At 32.9% G+C, this 8720-nt stretch overlaps 1 pseudogene; it reads right to left on the minus strand.

Annotated features, from left to right (window-relative positions):
- Positions 1 to 443: 443 nt before the first annotated feature.
- On the minus strand, positions 444 to 2058 carry LOC132638746 (acylsugar acyltransferase 3-like; annotated as a pseudogene).
- Positions 2059 to 8720: the final 6662 nt, after the last annotated feature.

The following is an 8720-nucleotide window of genomic DNA, read 5'->3' on the forward strand; positions in this document are numbered from 1 at the left end:
TAAACCAAACTTCACATACACTAGATCCAGTGAAATTTAGTTGTCTGCTGCCACCTTCCTTGTTGCCATCACCAGGTTTATTGCTTGATGTTTCTCTAGTTGTTGTAAATTTTGTAGTTGTTTCATTAACTTTTTGAAAGATTCTTCATTCTTTTACCTTTGTAATTGAATGATGAGATGAATGACTTGAACTTAAATCGAGAGAATAAACAAAATAGAAGAAAGATCACAGATAAAGAAGCACAAATTTCTGGCAATACTTCAATTGAAATCACTTAAAAGATATACCGATGTATACAAAAAACAACACCCTGCCTAGAAGGGATTATCAGTTCAAGTACAAACAGAATTGAACGCGAATAGGGGGAATTGCATAAATGGACTGTATTTTCTATAGATATGTAAAACTGGGCTGGTTTTATGTTGCAGCCTTTAGTTTTTTGGACAGAAACTAACAGGAGGATATAAGGAGTAATTCAGAAACTAATGTTATATTAAAATTGAACGACCTCAGTCTCTTATGCCGTGGAACAGCACTGATGAGTTGTGATCCTAAAATAAGTAGAACTCCTTTGTTCAAGTTTTATGTAGTGATCCTAAATTAACCTCTTGATTTTTCTTATTTCGTAGTTGATTCACAATGTAAAACTTGAACAGAAGAGTTCTGTTTATTTTTGGATCACCAAATCACTGGTTCTGTTCCATGACGTAAGGACTAAGGTCGTTCTATTCTAATATAGTATTTGATCTTTCGTGTATTCATATCTTGGTTATTAATATGAATACAGATGTTTGTCTGATCTCTTAGCACTCAGGAATAAATGATTAAGAAAAGAGGGATTTTTCTTTTTCTGAAGGCTTCAAAATTGTCTAGAGTCCTGAGCATGGAGAAGCAAACTGAAGAAGTTCATCATTACTCTCAAATGCAGATATCTCTCCTCCTTCCAAGTTTACGATCACTTCAAGTCCGTCCCCACTTTGGTTATCGAGCAAGGCAAACATGTTGACTGGAGCAGTAGCAGCATCCACTCTTCTTGGCATCCCCCATCCAAAATTTATGTCATGTAATGGAAATCTCCTTACACTAGAAAATCTATACATAGAAAAATCATTGCTTGAGGTCCGCTCATTCATCTCTCTAGCTATTTCAGATACCCTTGAACATAGTAACTCTTCTGATTTAATATATTTGAGCGTATGTTGGATCTTCTCTTTTCCTTTCCTAAGTTCACCAACTAGTCTTTGCAAATTCAGCTCTTCCTTAGTCGCTGCTGATACAGCGAAAGGAAGAATAGCATTCCCGACTAAGTCTGCTGGAACTAGTCCATCATTATTTGTTCCGCGTAGATTAACTGCTTGTATCAATAAGGATGGCTTAAAAGTTGGTGTATTTACGCATTTGCATAGAAATGCAGTAACAGCTTCTACTGTTGTAGGACGAATTTGGCTTTCGGAATCAGCTGAAATCAAGGCATTTAGAGCTTTTAACTTCGAGGCCGAAAAACGGTACCACATTCAAAATGATTAAGTTGAGCTACGATTAAACTGTCCGTGGACAGGGTCCAAGGCTCTTTAGGAAATATCAAATTGTCGATATCAGTACGAGGGTGATCAAAGATACTGGACATTGGACAATCAATTCGGACTTGAAAGAGATCGACTCCCATGTCATTACATTCGACAAAGGAGTTTTCCCTTACACGTCCAGCAAACGGAATATGCAGTTAGAACTTTTGAAAGGGAATTCTCAATAATTTGGGATATCTTTGTTGGTTCGAGCGGGCTTGCAGTGTCTTGTTTTGGATAGAAGAAAGCACTCGGCATATAGGTGTGAGTCCCCATTTGATCCAAGAGAGAGAGCTTGTGAATTTTATGTGAAAGTGGTGTTGGAGAAACGGGCTTTATCATCTTTTTGGAAAGTAAAAGAAGCCTTGAAGCAGCCATCTATAGTTGAATACAATGGGGCACTTCTTGATGTTTGCCTTCTACTAACTCATGGTGTATATATAGCCAGAAAATTGCCTACCTATAGACAAAAGATTCTAGATGATTCATTCTCCTCTGATTAAGACTTGGTTAGCAGAATTACCTAATACTTGTGTTGATGAAGGTAGCATGTACTCAGTGGAATAGTCGAAGTGCGCACAAGTAGTAGCTTTTTAATGAAGATTGTAAAGCACTATATATATGATATCTTCTTCCTGCCCATGCTACTCTTTTTTGTTCCTATTATTTATTGGTAAATATTTACTCACACCTGATGTTTCTACCAAATCAAGTTATTTAACCTTACCACTTATAAATTAATGTAAGAATGCATAGCATTTAACCGTGGTTAAGTGATAAGCGTGTGGATGAAAGACGTATGTCTTGAATTCGTTAGTTCAGTGTTAACACCAAGTGCAGTAAGTTTGTATATACTCTCAGTCAAATCCAAATTGTTCCCCCCATGGTGCAAAGTTCTTTTTTTTTTAATTTCTTCTTAAAGTACCTGTCTTGTTTTTAGAGGGATAAAAGATTCAATTCAAAGAAATCTTTATGGAAACATCTAGAGCTACACTATGTGTTTGAGAACTAGGGTAGGTGAAAAGAAAACAAGAAAGGAAAGGCCTACAGGGTGTGAGGCAGGATTTTAAAGGCTGAAATTAAATACCTATATGTGGGTTAGGCCAAAATAAAATTACTAGCCTTTTGATCCATGACACACAAGTATTGCAATGCCCTTTTGGATTTCTATTGAATTTCATTGTTGTTATTTTATCCCAAAAATGAGGCTTAACTGAGGGTTTCACGAAGTTTCAGCAGTTTTTCCGTTTTCAGTACAAATTCGCATATTTGTGCCTCATAAAAAGAACTAGCAGGTTAATATATCATTATCTTGATGATATAACAAAACAAAAAAAAACCTTCCTTTATCTCGTATGATAAAGCAAATAGAAAAGAAAGATAAAAAAAATAAAAATAAAAAAATAAAATACTGAATTGAACAATCGTACAGGCATTTTTGTACATACACAAGGAAATTTACCTCTCCTCCTTTCTATTAAAGAAAGAGAAAAAAAGAATCTATCATGCATGGATAAATAATCAAACTGTCATCCATTCTTTCGGAGGAGTAAAATAAAACCATGATGGTTCTATTGCTGTATATGTTTATTTTTTCTTTTTTCTTTTTGACTGCGATATTCAGCAATTTCAAAATTTCTTCTTAATCTGATCAAATAAGTAAAACAATCTTATTTTCCGAATTATAAAAATAAAAGGGTTTGTGACGCTAAACAAGCAGACATAGAGCTTAAGGAGGGAAGTTCATAGGCGAGAAAAAGTATAATCTAGTGCTATTTTCAAAAAATTTATACATAATAAGTACGAGTTCAATTTTCACAGTATGTAATAGGAAAAATGTAAAATAAAAATGAAACTATGGAGAGCCATATAGTGGGCAATGACAATTATGAGTAAGGTAGACTCTTTGTATATTGAACTGTTTCCCTGAGCACATACTAAATCGTGAGTCAAAATTTGCCCCCCAAAAAACATAATTAAGAAAACACATATAATAGGGGAGTGTTATGAACATTAATGACATGGTAGAGTTAGTTATCTAATCCACTAATTTTGGTGTATCATTATGGATCAATTAAGGGTTTCAGTCCTTTTTTATTTAGAAGGCGTTTGGCTAAGTTTATTAGCTAGCTGATTTATAAGTATTTTTTTTCAAAAACTTATTTACATGTTGGGTATAAAGCGAGGTACTTATAAGTCAAGTGCTTAATGATAAGCCAAAATATCATACAAAAATCATAAGTTGATCATCCAGCTTGCCATTTTTTCAGCTTATGAATCACCTTCAGTTTGATCAAACTTTTAACTGCTTTATTTTTAGAGATAATTACAGCTCAATATCGTTCACTCATCCAACTTTCTAATTTTAGCCCAACTATTTAATTCTTACCGAATTAGCTCAAATTGTAGAGAGAAAAAGTAAAGGCGCTCTACCCGTTTGTCCACATTCACTCCATGTTGAAGGCCAAATCCCCGAAAAGAAGGAAATTTGACACACCCACGTTCAAAAGTGAAGACTTTCCCAACGAAACTCATTTTCTCTCTCTGTTCTTCCTTTTTCTCTCTAATTTTCATTGTTCAATTACAAATTTCTCTTTGGTTTTTCCTTCTCTCTCTCCCATGTTTTGTCAGGTAGTAGCCCGAGAATGAAACAAATGATGGTGGTATATGGATGGAGATATGGTGGTGTTTGAGAGGAATTTTTGAACCCCAAAAGAAATGCATTGTTTATACATAGTTATACAATGTTTTTGCATTGTTATACAAAACATATACATTATATATAGTGTATAACAACGTCTATGTAATGTATAATATTGTATAAGGATGTATATGTAAAGCTATAAAAGAATTTGAGCAACTTATATATAGTTATACATTATGTATATACCGATGATACAATGTGCTATATTCGGTACAAACTGGATGTGTGGGTTGTATAGGTTATTTCCCTTATTTTTAATACTTTTTGTAATTCTCAAAATATCTTTTTTCAAAACAAAATTAGTTGTGAACCATGTTGACTCCGTAAGGGTTTATGGGCTAGAAGTGATAAATAAGACTGATCAAGTTGAGATTATTGGGCCGAGTGAACTATTCGAGGCCCAATTAGCAATTGTTAAAAAGGACTAGGAGTTGAAAAGAAGGTTATGCGTATTATGTTGAAGCTTTGGCTCAGTCTTCTCATCTCCTCTTCGGAATCTGTCTCTCATCCCCCTTTTTATTACCATTCTATATTTCTCTAGTTGTTCTGCAATTTCCTTTTGTTGTTTACATTTTAGAGTTATAATCTTCCAGTATTGAGATCATTATGGAGTAATATGTAACATCTTACTGTTTGTGTTGAGAAATATTGGTTTGTTACAAAATTTGTATCTTCCTCTTTACTCTATGGGTGTGTTCGGCACGAAGGAAACAATTATACAAAACATTAGCCAAACATAAAATATATTTCCACACTTCTAAGAGCTATTCAAATGCCATCAGACAAACTTGATGATATATACCAGAACTAGTTTGTCAGCACACCAAACTCATGTCTTATGTTACTCTTTTCTTTTCTTCTTTTAAGCATCTTTTTGTAAATGATAGAGTGGAACTCTGGATTTTTTGAGAATAAACGAAACAACCATGTGAACCAAATCTTTAACTCCTGAGGGAAAAAAAGGGATCTTCATACAAATAGTCGGTAGAAGTCACTGTTTATTTTTTCTAAACAGTCATAGATTATACATTGATTATACATATATTATACATAAATTTTGCATATATTATTTATTGGCCAGCTATTTTTTCAGTTTAACAATTGGGTGGACGGCTATTTAGGTTAACATTTTTCAACAAGCCCATGGGAGTATTTAGGTTATGGTTCTGACACATTATATACAAATTAGACATTTGTTATACTGAGTATACATTAACAACACCTACAAATTGTTACGGTTAAATTAGTGATTTTTTTTATTTTTTTTGGCGATTGGCTAAAAATGTTATGATCCCTGTTAAATTCAATTTCTACTTGTAAAAGGAAGACATTGTGATTCTAAAATTTGGGCCTTCAAATTGTGAATCTCGATCAGAATTGCTTACGCAAATTGGATCTCCATTTACGACTTGTTGTATCTTCATTATGGGCCAAATTAACATTTGAGAATGAAAATGAACCATAGGCGGCCATATTTCATTCGTCACTGAAGAAATTGCACGATTTATCCTTCAAATGGGCTGGTCTTTAGTTTTTGGCTTTCAAGATAGTCTTATGTCTAACTTGTGGAATATAATGATGCGAAAATATAAACTTATGCCCACAAAAATGTTATTTGTTATGAGGGCAAAAATTAAAAACCAACACAAAATAGGGATGAAAGTGCAAATGACGAAGAAATTGCATGAATTGCCCTTCAAATAGGCTGGTCTTTAATTTTTTGTCCTTTAGCAATTGAACTTATGTCCCACGTGGGACATAAGTTCTTTAAGGGCAAAAGTCATTCGGGATATAACTTGTGAGATATTATAATGCGAAAATATTAACTTATGCCCCGCGAAAAAATTGTTTGTTATGAGAGGCAAATATTGAAGACCAACATTAAAAAGGAACAAAAGTTCAAATGACCCAAATAAGCCTGGGGATTGAACTGGTTCGTGGCTCGGCTCAGCTCGATTTGCATATATTTTAGTTCGGTTCATATTGATTAAACTCGTTCTAGAAAAAACTTGAGTTCAACTCAACTCAATTTCGATTAAAACTCTGCTAGATTCAACTTGCCTCAGTCAAAACTGGCTTGGTCAAGTCGAGGCAATCAAAAATTTGTCCAACTGAGCTAGCTTCACTCGACTCAGGAAGCTCGATTGATCATGTAATTGCTATAATGTTACATAAAATAGAATTAACCTTTTTTTTTTCCACTTAACTTTTGGTAAATATCATTTGATACATGGACTTTGGTTCAAGTACCTCGTTTAAAATTGAGTATCAATCAAACTTTAGACAACCTTGAGAACCACTATTTCTCACAGCCATATAGGCCTTTCCCTCCTGTTTTACTTTTACCTACCCTATTTTTCTCACTCATTAGGATATAGCTTGAAATGTTTCTAAAAAGTTCTTTGCCTCGAACCTATTCTCCATCTAATTTCAGTTAGGTGAAAAAACAAAAAAAGGGGTAGTTAGGGTGGGGGGGTGGGGTGTGTGTGTGTGTGTGAAATTTGGTGCGCCATATATATCATATCAGTAAACAATAAATAATTTGGAGTTAGGTAATGGTCATTTGCTTGGAGAGATGAGAAAATTAATCTCAAAAAGAAATGTTGTATAAGATAATACAGTGTTTGATTGAAGGAATTAGAAAAAGTTATTGTTGCATAACTATTACAGTGTTCGGTAGGGCGCACAAGAAAAAAATCCCTTGGTCAACTAATGCAACATCTGGTTGGCAGTATTAAATAATAGGGAAAAGGACATCGTGTGTCCACTCAGCCAAATTAATTTCACATTTAACTACTGTTTGGGCTTAATCTCACCAGGAGTCTGGTCGGCCCAAATTAATGCCAAAAAATGGCCGGCCGGCCCAACAGCCCAGACGCTTTAAAAAAAAAAGACTTTTTAGTCGCCACAAAAATGTCGTCACTAAAGGGCTGTTACAGCATATATACATATGTTGGAATTACATATACACTTTATATACAAGAATGATACAATTTATATACATATGCTGGAATTAATCATACATTTATTATACATAAATTATACGTTAATTATACGTTAATTATACACATATTATACAATAATGATATGATATTTTTTTTTTTACACATGCAATAGTGATACATATTATATATCACAATGATACAGTTTCTATAATACATTTTTTTATACGTATGATACACTTTCTATATAAGAATGATACAGTTTATCTACACATGCTGGAATTATATATACACTTTCTATACAAAAATGATACATATTATATACAAAAATGATACGATTTTCTATTCTATGCAGGGCAGTTGCACTGTGCTGATACACATTATATACACAAATAATACATATTATATACAAAATGATACATACCTTAGTAGTTCATATTTTATACAGTTTCTATACATTACAGATAGGTCCTGATACATATTTTATACACAAATGACACATATTATATATAAAAATCGCCTCAAACATTTTTGTGTTTGGGTTTTTATTTGAAAATTGTCTTATTTAAGTTTTGGCTAATGGATGAGATTTGTTTAATTGCTACATTTTGAGTTTGGGAAAAATTTGGCTAGAGGATGAGATTATTTATGGTTGAGCGGCTATATATGTCCTTTTCCCTAAATAATATCCTTATTAAATGTTAGGTACTGTACTATATTTATTTTATGCGAGAAAGAAATGTAGAATAAGAATAGATTTTAAGTTTGATGCACTGTCAGTGTACCATTTTTTTACATCATCAGGTGATATTAACCTGCAATAGTCACCAATTTTTTTCTAATTATTTTCGTTTTCTAAATTTAAACTCTAATCTTTTATTGTTCCTCTCTCTTCCCCCCTCTTCAAAGCTTCCGTCTGTTGCGGTCTCTTTCTCCCCTGTTCAAAGAAAATGGATCGGTGATTTGAGAGACATTAGTTGATAAAAGCTTGCAAATATACAAAAAATTTAGCTTTAGATTTCTTACAAATTACATAGGAAATTTATCTTATATGTTCAAAAAGTTGAATCAGAACTAAAGCTATGTGATTTACTAATACTTATTCAAAAGTAATATGCTGGACTTATTCAAAAGTAATACGTTCAAGAACTTCTGGTTTTGATTTAAGTTGATAAAAATCAAGAATAAAGTTAGAATTAGAAGGAAATAAATTTGTTACCAATACAACTAGGAATTAATTAGTTAGAGAACAAATAGGACTCAACTTACCTTTAATATTTTTTTCCTGTAAATTATAATTATATTACTAAAGAGCAGTACTATTAATTACTTCATACATTTACCATGTTGATCATTGAGATTACTTGATGGTGTAAAAAGTCTTATACACTGACGGTGCATCAAACTTAAACTCATAAGAATATGAGTAGGAGATTGAACTATTTAAAGACAAAAAATAAAAACATTAGAGTGAGTAATCCTTACAAAATAATTCATAAATTATTATC

This window comes from Lycium barbarum, chromosome 4, assembly GCF_019175385.1.
Source record: "Lycium barbarum isolate Lr01 chromosome 4, ASM1917538v2, whole genome shotgun sequence".
Lineage (NCBI taxonomy): Eukaryota > Viridiplantae > Streptophyta > Magnoliopsida > Solanales > Solanaceae > Lycium > Lycium barbarum.